Below are 17681 nucleotides of genomic sequence, written 5' to 3'. Positions count from 1 at the left end.
AGGGACCTGCGGTCTGACTGGATTCCCCCAACATGGTCTAAGATCATTGACCCTAAATGACCTTTGACCTTGGTCATGTGACATGTAACTCAGGCAGGATGTTCAGTAATACTTGATTAACCTTATGGCCAAGTTTCATGAACTAGGTCCATATACTTTCTAAGTTATGCTGTCATTTCAAAAACTTAACCTTAGGTTACAATTTTGATGTTGATTCCCCCAACATGGTCTAAGTTCATTGACCCTAAATGACCTTTGACCTAGGTCATGTGACATGAAACTCAGGCAGGATGTTCAGTAATACTTGATTAACCTTATGGCCAAGTTTCATGAACTAGGTCCATATACTTTCTAAGTTATGCTGTCATTTCAAAAACTTAACCTCAGGTTAAGATTTGGTGTTGACGCCGCCGCCGCCGTCGGAAAAGCGGCGCCTATAGTCTCACTCTGCTATGCAGGTGAGACAAAACTCATTCTTTCCAAGAACAATCAGAGCTTGGAATGACTTGAATCCTTATATAAAAAACAAAACATCAGTAGAAAGTTTTAGAGCAACACTCTAACCCACACATGAGCAGCACGCTGGCGATTTGCAGTCTACTGCCCTGCCGGTGCAAACTTCAGAAGGTTCAGAAGGTTCAGAAGGATGATTTGGATGAATCTGGCCTTTTTGCTCATTAGCATAGGGACCTGCGGTCTGACTGGATTCCCCCAACATGGTCTAAGATCATTGACCCTAAATGACCTTTGACCTTGGTCATGTGACATGTAACTCAGGCAGGATGTTCAGTAATACTTGATTAACCTTATGGCCAAGTTTCATGAACTAGGTCCATATACTTTCTAAGTTATGCTGTCATTTCAAAAACTTAACCTTAGGTTACAATTTTGATGTTGATTCCCCCAACATGGTCTAAGTTCATTGACCCTAAATGACCTTTGACCTAGATCATGTGACCTGAAACTTGCACAGGATGTTCAGTGATACTTGATTAGTCTTATGTCCAAGTTTCAAGAGTCAGATCCATCAACTTTCAAAGTTATGATGGTAATTCAACAGATACCCCCATTATAGCCAAAGTTCATTGACCTTTGACCTTGGTCATGTGACCTAAAATGTGCACAGGATGTTCAGTGATACTTGATTACTCTTATGTCCAAGTTTTATTAACTAGACCAACACACTTTCAAAGTAATGGCTGTAATTCAACAAATACCCCAATTTGGCCAAAGTTCATTGACCCTGAATGACCTTTGACCTTGATCATGTGACCTGAAACTTGCACAGGATGTTCAGTAATACTTGATTACTATTATGTCCAAGTTTCATGAATCAGATCCATAAACTTTCAAAGTTATGATGGTAATTCAACAGATACCCCAAATTCAGCCAAAGTTCATTGACCCTAAATGACCTTTGACCTTGGTCATGTGACGTGAAACTCATGCAGGATGTTCAGTGATACTTGATTAACTTTGTGTATAAGTTTCATGAACTAGGTCCATATATTTTTTAAGTTATGATGACATTTCAAAAACTTAACCTTAGGTTAAGATTTTGATGTTGATTCCCCCAACATGGTCTAAGTTCATTTACCCTAAATGACCTTTGACCTTGGTCATGTGACATGAAACTCAGGCAGGATGTTCAGTAATACTTGATTAACCTTATGGCCAAGTTTCATGAACTAGGTCCATATACTTTCTAAGTTATGCTGTCATTTCAAAAACTTAACCTCAGGTTAAGATTTGGTGTTGACGCCGCCGCCGCCGTCGGAAAAGCGGCGCCTATAGTCTCACTCTGCTATGCAGGTGAGACAAAACTCATTCTTTCCAAGAACAATCAGAGCTTGGAATGACTTGAATCCTTATATAAAAAACAAAACATCAGTAGAAAGTTTTAGAGCAACACTCTGACCCACACATGAGCAGCACGCTGGCGATTTGCAGTCTACTGCCCTGCCGGTGCAAACTTCAGAAGGTTCAGAAGGTTCAGAAGGATGATTTGGATGAATCTGGCCTTTTTGCTCATTAGCATAGGGACCTGCGGTCTGACTGGATTCCCCCAACATGGTCTAAGATCATTGACCCTAAATGACCTTTGACCTTGGTCATGTGACATGTAACTCAGGCAGGATGTTCAGTAATACTTGATTAACCTTATGGCCAAGTTTCATGAACTAGGTCCATATACTTTCTAAGTTATGCTGTCATTTCAAAAACTTAACCTTAGGTTACAATTTTGATGTTGATTCCCCCAACATGGTCTAAGTTCATTGACCCTAAATGACCTTTGACCTAGGTCATGTGACATGAAACTCAGGCAGGATGTTCAGTAATACTTGATTAACCTTATGGCCAAGTTTCATGAACTAGGTCCATATACTTTTTAGGTTATGCTGTCATTTAAAAAACTTAACATTCATCTCGGTTAAGATTTGGTGTTGACGCCGCCGCCGCAGCCGTCGTAAAAGCGGCGCCTATAGTCTCACACTACTATGCAGGTGAGACAAAAACTTAACCTTTGTTAAGATTTCAATGTTGACGACGCCGCTGCTACTGCCATCAGAAAAGCGGCGCCTATATGAGTTGAGAGTTTTCTTTTAAAGGAAACCAAAACCCAAGAAGGGGGTCAATCTTATTGAAAAGAGTAAAATGAGAGGAACAATTTAAATTAAGTTTCATCAAAATCTTTTATGAAATAAGCAAGTTATGGACATTTAAAAAGTCTTGTTGTACTTTCTATGGGGATCATCAAATTGGCAAATGTGCTTCAAAATGGCTGATTTTGTGGACAACTCTCCATTTGTTTTATACACTAATTTTCAGATTTTCCCCTTTATTTTACATATTTCACATTATCTCCTCCTGATCTTGACATGTGTGGTGTGAATTATCTTTTCCCATGACATATGTTGTGCTCAGAAAGGAGGCAAGATGCAATTTGAAAGAAAATGAGGAAAATCTAAAAATTTGTGTACAAAACAAATGGAGAGTTGTCCACAAAATCAGCCATTTTGAAGCATGTTTTTCTCCTTGTATTTTGGTTTCCTTAAGTAAATATATTTGAGGTGATATTGAAATAATCTTTTTGATTCAGACTCTAATTAGGTACTACATCACTATGAATCTCACTTTTTAGGTCTTCATTAGCTGCTTGAAATAGATCCATATCAAATGATGATGCATCACTATGTTCATTTTCTTCCATATTTTCATTAGTAAACTCTGGATCACTGTTCCCTCTGCTATTCTGTCCAGCTAGCATTGGAGCACTGTTTGAAGTTGTTCCTTCTTCCCTTGTATCCTCATCATTGCTTTCAGTCTGATCCTCTTCATCATTGACTTTACTTGTATCTTCAAAGTTGAAGCCATAAAATGAGGTAAAGGCAAAACAATGCAGACCATTCTTCACATCCAAGCTTCAACTAGATATCGAATCATACAAACTGCATCATTAATACAATAATTTCCCAGTCAAAATTCTCTACTAAACAGACACTAAAATTACTCTCATGGCTCAAAATAAAAGTTACATGATCATTTTAAGTAATTGCTTTAATACTCATGCATGAGTTAATGGATCAGTCTGATTTCCACAAAGAATTTGGTCAATGAGTGTCTGAACATTCCTGCAAAATCATTTTGTTTTTTATCACCACTCACAGTCATCATAATAATCTCAGAAGCTCTTTATTATACATACCTGAATGAACATATTTCTTCTTTAGGTTTTCTTCACGTTTCTTTGTATATTTTCTAAGTCTACCTTCAAGCTTCTTCAAGAAATGATCACGCATGGATTGCCAAGAATGATTTGTTATCTGTACAAAAAGTGAAATAGAACTATAACAATTCTAAAATATTTACTAAACATTATGAGATTTAATACTTCTATACCAGAGCATGATAAAGATTGAAAATTAGACATGTCTACAGCGGTGCGTATCTAGGGGAGAAAACTAATTGCAAAAGTGAAGGACAAGAAATGTAAAGGAAAAGAAATTAAGAGGGAAGGTTCAAATTTTATCAACTACTAACCTACATGTATATACTAATATATAGCTTCCAAAAGAAATCTGCAATATTTCTCATCTCACCACTTTCAAAAGTTCTCTGAAAACCTGGTTATTCAAACAAGCTTTTAAGTAATTATTACCCCCACCCCCCCTTTAGGTTACAGCCTGATAGACCGCGGGTCCGATAGACCGCGGGTCCGATAGTCTGCGGGTCCGATAGACCGCGGGTACGATAGACCGCGGGTCCGATAGTCCGTGGTGTGTGTAAAATTATGATCAGGATACAGTGAGATCCAACGTCATCAAGAGGTCAAAAGGTCAATGATACGAGTCCATGGGGTTCTATAACGATGACCCAAAGGACAATCGCCCCCTGCACTCCAAAAAAAGGCTACCCAATATTGGGTAAAATGGGAACATGCATGTTGGCTGGGTAGAGAGATACCCAATATGTTGTAAATTTTACGCAATGTTGCATTGAAATAGCCCAATATGGGGTAAAAAGTACCCAGCAAAACATGCATGTTCACTATCTACCCAATATTGGGTAAAATTTTACTCATTGTTTTTAGAGTGTAACTACTTCAAGGAAAATATTATCCCCATATTTTTATCGTCGGGGACTGTTACCCTCCCCCCCAGAAATTTACCCTCTAGACGCCAATTACCCCTAGTACGGAGCCTTTCAAATTCCATTGACTTGACGACATGGCGAGATACTTTATCTTGCCATGTCGACTAAAAAAGCTTATTATGTCCGCATGGTGAGATACGTTATCCTGCCAAGTCCTCATATAAAAAGTTACATGATGAGATATTTTATCTTGCCAAGTCAACTTGTAACAAGTTATATGTCAACATGGCGATATATCGGGATTCTCGCCGGGACTTGTACACTTCATATCTCGCCAAGATAGAATATATAGCCATGTCGAAATAATAAGCTTATCAATTATACATGACAAAATAAAGTATCACGCCATGTCGTCACGTCTATGGCATTTTAAAGGCTCCGTACTAAGGGTAATTATCTGGGGTAATTGTCTGGAGGGTAAATGTCCGGGGGTAAAAGTCCACGGCGGTAAAAATATGGGGATCATATTTTCCTTGAAGTAGTTGTCAGGGAATGATTGCCCTAATTGGGTTATTGTTATAGAACCCAGGCGCGAATACAGGATTTTGTGAGAAGGGGGGCCCAAATTTGACCTGATTCTTGGCACCCATGTGTACTTTTCGAACAATGGCGCCCACTCCCTCCCAGCCAGGCTAACTTAAGTACCTTAAATAGATTTTGAATTATCTTATAATCACATTTAAGTTAAGGGTGTTATGCTAAATTACTGATGAATTGAGATCAGTTTTGGTTTCTTAGGCAAATTTCATGAGTTACTAAATTGAAATGTAATGCATGAGTTATGATGATTTATGAAATAATTTATTGAAAAAGCTGAATGTTTGATTGATAAAAGTGAATATTTCATCGATCACATTGATTGAGTTGATTTTCTAACAGATTGTTGATTGAATGATTGATAGGTAAAAGTTAATGACCTAATTTTCAGAATTTATTATCAAACTGACAGTCCGCTCTGCACTTAATGCAAACATGTAATAGCAATCAGTCTCAATCTCAACAGGAGGGGTTGACCCTTTTCCCCATCAGCTTACTTCACCCACTGAAGTCATTTCTTACCCCTATACTCCTGACTCCAATTAACACAATGCTGAGACCCACATTGTAAAGTTAAAATGCTGCACTAAAGATTGCAATCCACACTCACACATGCATGGAATTTCAATTTGATAAATCATGAAATTTGCTCCAACAATTTAAATTGATAATGGATGACCATCAATTCATATCACAACACCCTCAAGTTTTGCAAGTTCCATGGGACTCGCCTCTCAAAAACTGAAAGAAACCAAAAGGCTAATTCCTGCCCACCCTAATTTTCATACCCTTTGTTTAAGTGGGTAGTGCTCACTCAAGCATGAATAGTTTTCCAACATTTTGGAGTCATTTGAAAGATGACTTAATTGGCTTTCCATATACATTTAAGTCTTTCCCCCCAAAGAGATATACTTTTCATATGGCAGCCATTTCAAAAGTGTATAGTTTTTTGGGGACGCACTGTATATTATGGCATGCCTATAGGGAATCAATTAAATATATATTTCACTTAAAAAAATATGTTTCTCTTCCACTAAACCATTTCACTCAAAGAAATTTATATTTCACTTTTAAAAATATTTTCCACTCTATCAAAAAAATGTATTTCACTTAAAAAAAAATGTTTCACTTAAAAAAAAAATGTTTCACTTTTCAAAAAAAATATATTTCACTTTTCAAAAAAAATATATTTCACTTTTCAAAAAAAATATATTTCACTTTTCAAAAAGATACATTTCACTTTTCAAAAAAAATATATTTCACTTTTCAAAAAAATATATTTCACTTTTCAAAAAAAATATATTTCACTTTTCAAAAAAATGTTTTTCACTTTTCAAATTTTTTTTCTACGAACAATCATTTCACTTGTTACATTTTAAGTGTGAGAGAAAACAAATCCTTTCACTTTTGTTGGAGAACGCATGTGGCTGCCGTATTAGACCGTACGTAAATTCATCTATCTATCTATCTATCTATCTTCTTCCTACATGATATATCTAGCTATCTATCTGCCTAATATCTGTTTAAATATTTGTCTGTCTATCTATCTATCGATCCATCCATCTGTCTATTTATCTATCTCTTGAACTATTTATTTTTCTATTTATCTGTCTAATAATTATCTGGTTAAATATGTCTGTCTATCTATCTATCTATCTATCTATCTATCTATCTATCTATCTATCTATCTATCTATCTATCTATCTATCTATCTATCTATCTATCTATCTAATGATTTATCCGGCTGTTTAAATGTCTGTCTTTCTATCTATCTGCCTATTTCATAGAGATGTATACTAATTACGCTAGAGTGCGGAGTCGCCATAGGCGCGCGTACTTAACGTCTATGATTGCGCGGAGCATGGTCGGCCATTGCTCGATAGGTCTAGATTCGCAAAAGTACCCGGATGTAACCATAGCTCGTACGTTGTAACGCTGTGGAAAGGGATGCTGTCTCCGGCTTTTATCTTGAAAAAAAAAATCAAACCTAATTACAATTGAAAATATGAATGACAAATTGCATCTCAATAAATTATTATTGTGATTACATGGGGATTATGCTATTAATTTGTCTTTTTATCTGGATTCTCGGGATGAAATTCTCTATACAGTGTATTTAACTGCCACATGCCTATTATATATAATAATAAAATAACAATATTGATAATATGACATAAATAAGTAGAAAAAAATAAAACATACAACAAGTCAATTTTGACAATCATTTCAAAAGACAGTGAATTAGCCCATCTTCTCTGGACTTCCCAATCTTTGGCTTTAATGATACATCATCCTTTGGCACATTCCTTCATCCACATGATTCCGTGTTCTCATGACCAATTTGTTTATGATGGATATAAGTTTGTAATTTTGATTCATTTCAACTCTATCCGTTTCAATTCACTTCAATTCATTTTTTTTCCATTTTCATTCAAACATAATACAAAGTAATATAAATCGGATAGGCCCTACAATTTTACAGATGAACATTCTTATCTCATAAAAAAAAAACCAGTAGGCCTATAAAATTGAGCATGAATGGCCAACTACATGTAACTTGCATTAATTTGTATGAAGTATATACTATTTTTTTAATGTACAATAATTTGTATAAGTGTTTTGATCTTTGATTACTATTTTATTAGCAAGTATAGAGTATTTAAAGGGCATCTTATCATTTTACATCATGGTGAGCCTCCCGTTACACCATCAATGGTAAAACTATATTGGGTTTCATTTTTTTTTTTCATAAGAACATTATATTCCCTAAATCTGCGGGCCTATATCGCACCGAAAATGAAATATTGATTTAGAAAATTATATAGAATGTCTTTTTATTGTTCAAAATTTTTTGCTTTTAATACCCTTCTCTTTAAGTTAGAATCGGTTTATTTTATTCGCTTTTTATGGGGTGCGGTGTAATTAAAGTGGCATACGCATCCAAGAAAATTCACAATCAAAATACAAGTATTCAAGTACAGGGGGCTCGACTGGACCCCTCCCTGACAGGACTTGAGGTTAAATTAGGATCACTCAACAGCCAACAATAATTGTAATATCTTATTCCAAGTATTTGTCAGTTTTACAATAGGCCTATTATTGCTTAATATGTTTGGTTTTTGTACTCACAATTTTGCAAAACTTTTTTATTTTAAGTTTTATTAAGTTTGCAATAGATGTATCTCTTTCAGGATATTTGAATATATATATATCAAATGCTTTTATACACTCAGTTGTAGTAATAATATTCCTTGTAGTATAGTACAAATTAAAATTATATCCCTCTCCCGCTCTGTTTCTTCTCCTCTCCTCCTTCTTCCTAGCTCTCCTTATTATTCGATCCTTGATTTGTTCACATAATTTGTCCAATCAAATTAAGGATCATAAACACCAGCGATATGTCAACAGAGTATTTCAGCCGATCAGCATATTACTTCAGCCGGGGGGGGGGGGGGGGGGGGGGAGGGGATCAAGTCTAGATTTCCAGATCAAAGTGAAACTCTTTTATGTTGCGTTAAACACGCATTGTATATAATTTGTTTAGAATATAAAATTATTTTTAAAAAATGAAGAAATAAATTATTATCAGCATCATGGTTATGCCTAGGCCTACATGTTATTTTTAATATTCATCCCTTCCAAATCATTAGAAAATAAAAGTCATAAAAATAAATGTAGCGAAAGTATCGAAATGTTTAATATGACCAAAGCAAAAACAATTGGGGATGTATCATTGGCCTGTATATGCGCTATTGATATTCCTATATAGGCATTTTTTTTCTCGTTTTGTTAGATTTTTTTGTTAATTTAAACTTTAATTCAGTATATTCAAAACTATTTAACTTTTCCATTTGCTTTCGCGCTCATATGTCATCATTTTGTTCCGTTTCTGTGCTATCACTGTACATGCCCCATAGGTACTGTACGTGCATGGCAGGCTGCGAAGACCTATCGAGTAATGGCGGCCGGTCTCCGCGTAATCACAGCGATTTGAAGAAGTACGCCCTCTAGCGTTATTAGTATATATCTCTATGGCCTATTTATATCTATATATCTTTCTGCCTAATATATATCTATCTGTTTAAATATGTCCATCTATCTATCTATCTATATATATGTATCTATATGTATCTGTCTGTCTATTTATCATTTATACTTATATCCACTCATTTGATTAAATAATTATGTCTGTTTATACAGGTATCTATCTATCTACAACAAACCCTTTCACTTTTGTTGGATAACACATACGGCTGCCGTATTAGACCGCACGTAATAATATCATTCCTCACGTAAAAATCCATTCCTCTCGCTACGAAAAACATTTCACTCTTGTTGCAAAATTCATTTCACTCAATTGCAAAAAAATACGTTCCTCTTTTTTCTCGGCCTGTAGGCGGCGCGCACCATTGTTGGTGGGACGAGGTAACAGAGATGGTTGCAAATTTTCGCTGTGCTGAGGGGAGAAATCATGAATGCGGTTGCAACACATAAAACGACAAGGATATTGGGATACCAGCGAACCCAATTACGACACTTTCCCACGCGTGCCCGAGAATGCACCACGAGGTGGGCCCATAAACACAAAACATAAAGTTTGATTTTATCGCTGATTATGCACAATAGCCAGTGCAATCAGCTGTTGCATTCGGCCCTACGATCAATCACTAACGTTTTGTAGGCATGATATGAAGCATGAATAGCTCCACGTATGAAGCACGCATGGCACTACACTATCTACAGAGCTGAATGGTCAAGGTAGGTGTTGAAATTTCCCTTTTCTCCATTCCGTCTGTCTTTTACTTCATTGACATACATGTACGATAACCGTAATAATTGATGAAATGAAGCTTACAAAGAGCTGTTTTTTACTGGTCAACTCGCTTGTACTTGCGTTGCAAAACCAAATTCTCATCATTTTGTCACGGGCAGTGCTTCATCATTTTCAAAACAGACATACACGGTAAAGCATACAGGACTGAATTGGTGAAGACGTCATCGCTTTTGGTGGACACCATCACCCGACTTCAGTCCCGTATTCTCACTTTTCATGTCTGTTCTAAACTTGGTGAAGCACTGCCCGTGCCGAGAGTAGCATTGGAAAATCCCCCATTCATGTCTCGGACAAAATGGAGAGAATTTGGTTTTGCAGTGCAGATACAAGCGAATTGACCAGTGAAATGTAGTTTTTTGTAAGCTTCATTTCATCAATCATTACGATCATCGTATGTCAATGAAGTAAAAGACAGATGGAATGGAGAAAGGGGAAATTTCAACACTTACCTTGACCATTCAGCTCCGTAAATAGTGTATGTATAATGTATTCATGCCTCATGCCTACAAAACGTATATAGCCAGACGGTGCTAAGGCACGTGATTGATCGTAGGGCCGAATGCAGCAGCTGATTGCAAATGCACTGGCTATCGTACATAATCAGCGATAAAATCAAACTTAACGATTTGTGTTTATAGACCCACCTCGTGGTGTATTCTCGTGCACGTGGGAAAGTGACGTAATTGGGTTCGCTGGTATCCCCATATCGTGGTTAGTTTGTGTGTTGCAACCGCATTTATGATTTCTCCCCTCAGCACAGCGAAAATTTTGCAACCATCTCTGTTACCTCGATCGTCCTGCCAACAATGGTGCGTGCCGCCTACAGGCCAAGAAAAAAGAGGAACGTATTTTTTTGCAACAAGAGTGAAATGTTTTTCCAGTCAGACCGCAGGTCCCTATGCTAATGAGCAAAAAGGCCAGATTCATCCAAATCATCTCGTGACTGAATCCTCCTCCTTGCAAAATCTTGTGATTCGTGATATTTTCTTTCTCAAAGAATTTACCTGTTTTAACCTCAAGTTAAATGAAATATTATTGCATCATCAAATAGAGTAAAAGTTACTCTTTCATATTGGTCATTTATTTTGTATACAATATTTTGTTAAATAGGTAAATTTCTGGCCTGAAAATGTGCCTCAAAACTGAATTTTCTTCCTCTGTTTTCTTTTGCAAATTGTGCAAAACTTTTTATTTTGGGCCTCAATGATATCTATATCACCATAAAGCTGAATTTCTGTACTTTCTCACAATACCACTCTTGATATGCGGCACCTTTTAATCGGGTCAAGATCACACTTTTCCCAACAAGGTACAAGACGAGATTTCTGAAATTTTGTACTTGCATGAAATCCAGAGTTCTGATTGGCGGGATAAGGTTCACAGAACTACAGGCGCGGAGTATTTGAGGAGATTACCACATGGGAAGTGTGACCTTCCCACGAACCCAGGCACTGGGACCGTTGGAATTTGCCATTGTGTGGTCTCTTTGACCAATCAGAGTGCAGTATTCTTGTTTTCAAACTGCTTTATGTACTTGGCAAATGAAAAGTGTGATCTTGACCCGATTAAACCAATTCTTATTTTGAAACCTATATCATTTCAAAGCATACATATTCAGCTTTATCATGATATAAAGATCATTTGGGCTCAAACAAAAATAAAGTGTGAAAATAGCATGTTTTGTCAGGTGAAAATATTTATTTTGTAGCATATTTTAGATCAAAATTTTAACCTATATTACAAAATCTTTGAATAAATCCAAACACATGACCTGAAAGAATGATTCTTCTTCTTTACAATGGTACCAAATTCATGAAATTCGATGCACAATTAGAGCAGCAATGACCGAATGAAAAGAGGTGTTTTGGTCCGCATCAAGCTCATTAAATATGCAAAACATCTCAAGTCATGAATATCACTTGGATGAAAGAAGCCACTTTCTTGGGACCTGCAGTCTGACTGTTTCGTAGCGAGAGGAATGGATTTTTACGTGAGGAATGAAATTATTACGTGCGGTCTAATACGGCAGCCGTATGTGTTATCCAACAAAAGTGAAAGGGTTTGTTTTCTCTCAGATTTAAAATGTAACGAGTGAAACTAGATTTTAATTCATCGTGCGGACGAATTAGGTGGTCTGTCGTAGATAGATAGATAGATAGATATATATATAAACAGACATAATTATTTAATCAAATGAGTGGATATAAGTATGAAAGATAAATAGACAGACAGATAGACAAACAGATACATATAAGAGAGATAGATAAATAGATGAATGGAGAGATAAATGATAGGTGGATAATTTAATAGAAGATAGATATGTAACAATAGATAGATATATAGATAGATAGATAGATAGATAGATGGACATATTTAAACAGATAGATATATATTAGGCAGAAAGATAGATAGATATAAATAGGCAGATAGATAGAAAGGCAGACATTTAAACAGCCAGATAAATCATTAGATAGATAGATAGATATATGGATTGATTGATAAATAAACAGATATAGAGACATAAAAGACATGAATAGATATTCCATAGATAGATAGATAGACATATTTAAACAGATAATTATTAGACAGATAAATAGAAAAATAAATAGTTCGAGAGATAGATAAATAGACAGATGGATGGATAGATAGATAGATAGATAGATAGATAGATAGATAGATAGATAGACAGACATATTTAAACAGATAATTATTAGACAGATAAATAGAAAAATGAATAGTTCGAGAGATAGATAAATAGGCAGATGGATGGATAGATAGATAGATAGATAGACAGACATATTTAAACAGATAGTTATTAGACAGATAAATAGAAAAATAAATAGTTCGAGAGATAGATAAATAGACAGATGGATAGATAGATAGATAAATAGATAGATAGAAAAACATTTAAACAGATATTAGGCAGATAGATAGCTAGACATATCATGTAGGTAGAAGATAGATAGATAGATGAATTTACGTACGGTCTAATACGGCAGCCACATGTGTTCTCCAACAAAAGTCAAATGATTGTTCGTAGAAAAAAAATTTGAAAAGTGAAAAACATTTTTTTCAAAAGTGAAACATATTTTTTTTGAAAAGTGAAATATATTTTTTTGAAAAGTGAAATTTATTTTTTTTGAAAAGTGAAATATATTTTTTTGAAAAGTGAAATTCTTTTTTTTTTTGAAAAGTGAAATATATTTTTTTTTGAAAAGTGAAATATATATTTTTTGAAAAGTAAAACATATTTTTTTTTTAAAGTGAAACATTTTTTTAAGTGAAATACAATTTTTTTGAAAAGTGAAATATATTTTTTTTGAAAAGTGAAACATTTTTTTTTTAAGTGAAACATTTTTTTAAAGTGAAATATATTTTTTTGATAAAGTGGAATATATTTTTAAAAGTGAAATATAAATTTCTTTGAGTGAAATGGTTTAGTGAAAGAGAAACATATATTTTTTAAGTGAAATATATATTGAATTGATTCCCTATATGCGTGCCATAGTATATTGTACACAAAATTCATATCCCCTATCTCTCAAGAATCAGGTAATATCAGATAATTTGCTTTTCTGATTTTGAAATTGTTTTTGAAAAATTAAGACCAAAGTACTGAGTAGAAACTGAATCTAATTTTGTGATTTTAAATGGAAACACGGTCATGGTCAATTATTTGAATCAGGAATGAACAATGACAAATAAAAAAATTCTCAAAAATTATTCTTTTGTTTGCTTTACCTACGGAGCCCGGGAGGGGACATGCATGACAATTTTTTTTTAATAAGTCGTTCCCACCACTTATAAGTCGTTCCCACCACTTATAAGTCGTTACCACCACTTATAAGTCGTTCCCACCACTTATAAGTCGTTCCCACCACTTATAAGTCGTTCCCACCACTTATAAGTCGTTCCCTACCACTTATCAGTCGTTCCCACCACTTATAAGTCGTTCCCACCACTTATTTATAACTACCACGTGATGGCATATAATTATGAAGAATGGAGCAGTACGCCACGCCCTAACTCCAGGAAGCTCCGACGCCGAAGCTTTCAAACCAAGCCTGGCGAAAATCATCGAAATCGATGGATATAGCGCCAACGTCAACAGACCCGGGTACCCAACATTATAACAACAAGAAGAAGAAGAAGCATGCTGCTGACGATTTTCTGAATGGGGTCGGTCATGCATGCCGAGGACGGAGACAAGTAAGACCTAGATAAATGTATAGGTACGTTTACTTTATTTTACTGCTTTTAACGTGACTACAGATCGACTATAAACCTTTATCCTATAGGCCCAGGATAGAACGATTTATATTTAATTGAGAGTCTTCACAGTCTTGTAACGTTAGGTCTAATTAGGACTGACTTCGTTCCGACCAGGCCGGCGAAAAGGGTACCAACGGAGGGTGCCGCTGCATCCCCAGGCCGGTTAGCCATCGCCGGCGAGCTCCTCCTTCAGCGCTTAGCCATCCGAATGTATGCAGCTTGATTGTTTTGAAGCTAGCTAGGGCTTGGCCTTGGCTTGAGTAGCCTTAAGGGCTTGGTGATAATGTGAAATATTGATATCAATATTTCACATTATCACCAAGCCTTGACGTAGGCCTATAGCTCTAGACACAAAAATCCGTCTGTTCTCCTCAGAACAGATTTTTCTGTCTAGCCTAGCCGACGCTAGTTCGGAATCGTATCTAGATTTGACCCATAACTCCGGCGTGGAGATATCCTACTAAAACATACCCAAAATCAAGAGTAGGCCCATAATAATTATTTTCTTAATTAAGAATACCTCACTAAACATTTATATACCGTGGTCATATCTACCAATCTCTTCTTAATATCATGATTAATCAACCTCGATCCATATATAGGGAGAGAGTTGGATCAAGAGAGGAATCGAGAGAAGGGGGGGGGGCGGGGAGGGGGTCCTGTTATAACTATAACAAGTCAGACATTTCCAACTCCAAGTACTGTTGTGATTGCCAGCTAGGTGAGTTTAAAAATTAACGTAAACCCACACAATATCATTTTGAAATATTACTTTTAATTACATATACTGATATAGGCCTAGATCTACCTCACCTTACATTTACCTCACCTTACATTTACGTACCGTCATCATATATATCAATCTATTCTGATTATCATGGTAATCACACCATGTGAACCTATCAATATAGAGAGAGGGGTAGAGAGAAAAAAAGAGAGAGGGGGAGAGAGGGAGAGAGAAAGAAAGAGGGGGCAACCGGGGGGGGGGGGGGGGTGGCGGTTTGAAAAAAAAAAAAGCCTTCTCATAGTAAAATTTTTTTGGGGTGCCCCCCCAAAAAAAATTGTGCTCACTACCCCTGGCGCCCAAGGGGGGGGGGGGGGGTGGCGGTGGAAAAAAAAAAAAACCTTCTCATAGTAAATTTTTTTTTGGGTGCCCCCCCAAAAAAAAAATTGTGCTCACTACCCCTGGCGCCCAAGGGGGGGGGGGTGGCGGTGGGAAAAAAAATAAGCCTTCTCGTAGGGAATTTTTTTTTCGGGTGCCCCCCCCCCCCCAAAAAAAAAAAAAAAATTGTGCTCACTACCCCCCCCCCCACTGAGCCAAAAATCGGCCGGCACGATTTTCAATTTTTCGCACGAAGTGGGCCCCTTTTTAGGCCCCCTCCCTTGCCACCGGCTGGATCCGCCCCTGGGCTCAGTTAAGACAAAAAGAGAAAATAAAACTATAATGTCAGTCAGACGTATTCACAGTCGAGAAAGAGTAAAGAAATGTGTTTTGCGTAGCCAGGGGGGGGGGGATATGGATACTTTATGACAATGATAGAATGATGATCATGGGCTGGAGGGATTATTTGCTATTGACGGGGGTCGACCCAAGTGTGTGTACACAAACATGTGGTACATAGCCTACTCACAATATCTCACATCTATTAATGTTCTTATTATAGTAGTATTATTGTTGTTACTTTTGTTCTTTTTTATTGTCATTGCGAGTACCGGTAACTGGGCTTGAACATACAGGAAAAGTACATCTTTAATGTTCTATGTGACTACAAGAAACTTTGTTAGGATACTCACATAGCATATCAATGATGAAAGAAAATACTGCAGTTATGAAAATATTAGTGGAATATATGTGATATATCTGCTGTATAACATCCCATCCCTTCACATTCGAACCTGGTAAGGATGCATTATGCATACCCAAAACTTTTTTTCCTTTATTCATCACTTTTCATTTATTTATTTCTATTCACTTTTCTTTCCATCTGCAGTATAGTCATCATGGAGAAATTGAAAGATTTCCTCAGACAGAGAGGGCTGAAGGAAGACATAATCCAGAAAATGGTTGAAGATAAGGTTAGTACCTGTACAAGAGTTGGCTGCAGAGTTTTGAGCCTAACTGTGAAGAAGTGTTGCTACTTTTCTGCCGTCCAATGACAAAAGGACGCCTGGGAAGCACCCTACATTGCTTCATCTCCAAAGAAGGCAAAATGATACATGTACCATCTCATCCATCTGCTGGAAATGTGATGAAATGCTGTTGGAGAAGTGATGCTTGGGGTGCAAGTCTTGTGTCAAAGACACACAAATGCACACACCCCACAAATTACACACACACCCTAACACACCTGGACACATGTACACCCACACACACAGAAGACAAAGCACACATCTAACAAGATACTAAGGCAGGGTTTGAAGAGAGACATATACAGTTCAGTTCAACAGTTCAAATGAGGTTTTATTTCCAAAAATTCAAAACATAAAATGTCTTTTTAACAGTAATTTATGGACTAAATTCACATCATTTTCTCTTTTTTATAACATCAGTACAAAGCAAAACAAAGGAACAAATGTCTACTTGACACAATATATTTCGAATTAAAAAAATGTCTACCCGCCCCCCCCCCCCCCCCACTCCCCCAACAAAATTTGTAGTGAATGCTGAACTGACATCATTTGTGGCCATGCCCTTTGATAACCCAGAGGGGCACATGAGATTTGAATTTAAAAAAGGTATGAATAAAATCAATGAATTATGATAAATATTAAGATAAAGGGATACTTTTTATGGGAATTTAAGAAGGGGAGGGGGTGGCTTTAGACTCCTCTCTTTCTATTAATTATAAATATTATTATTATTATCATCATCATCATTATTTTTATTATCAGAAGACCTATTATCAAATATCAATATTATAATAGAAAAGTCCTAATGCACCCATTCGGCAAAACCGGGGGTGGAGGGGACGTTCCACGCAACGTGACGCGACACTACCCACCCTTTCGCACAGCACCAATTTGGAGAAGAAAAAAACAATGACTTGTGATGGGGAAGAAAGAACTTAATTAGGAAAACTACATTTAATATTGCACCTCAAAAAAATTATTCGCAAGTCCAAAATGCGTGCTTCTGATTGGTTGAAATTGAATCTCAAGTCCAAAATGTGCGCTTCTGATTGGTTGCAGGGGGTGGTGCACAATATTGACTTTTGGGGAAGATATCCAGGTGTCTATCATATCATATTATTTTATGTTAATTCAATATTCAGTAAAGCTAAGATTTTATCTTTTTGTTTGTTCTTATTAGGTTGATGTGGAAATAATCCCATTGCTTGATGATAAGAAACTTGCCGAGTACATCCCAGCATATGGAGACCGGGTA

This window comes from Lytechinus pictus, chromosome 3, assembly GCF_037042905.1.
Source record: "Lytechinus pictus isolate F3 Inbred chromosome 3, Lp3.0, whole genome shotgun sequence".
NCBI classification, from domain to species: domain Eukaryota; kingdom Metazoa; phylum Echinodermata; class Echinoidea; order Temnopleuroida; family Toxopneustidae; genus Lytechinus; species Lytechinus pictus.
The sequence above is the reverse complement of the archived record's forward strand: the minus strand, read 5'-3'. Positions refer to the sequence as shown.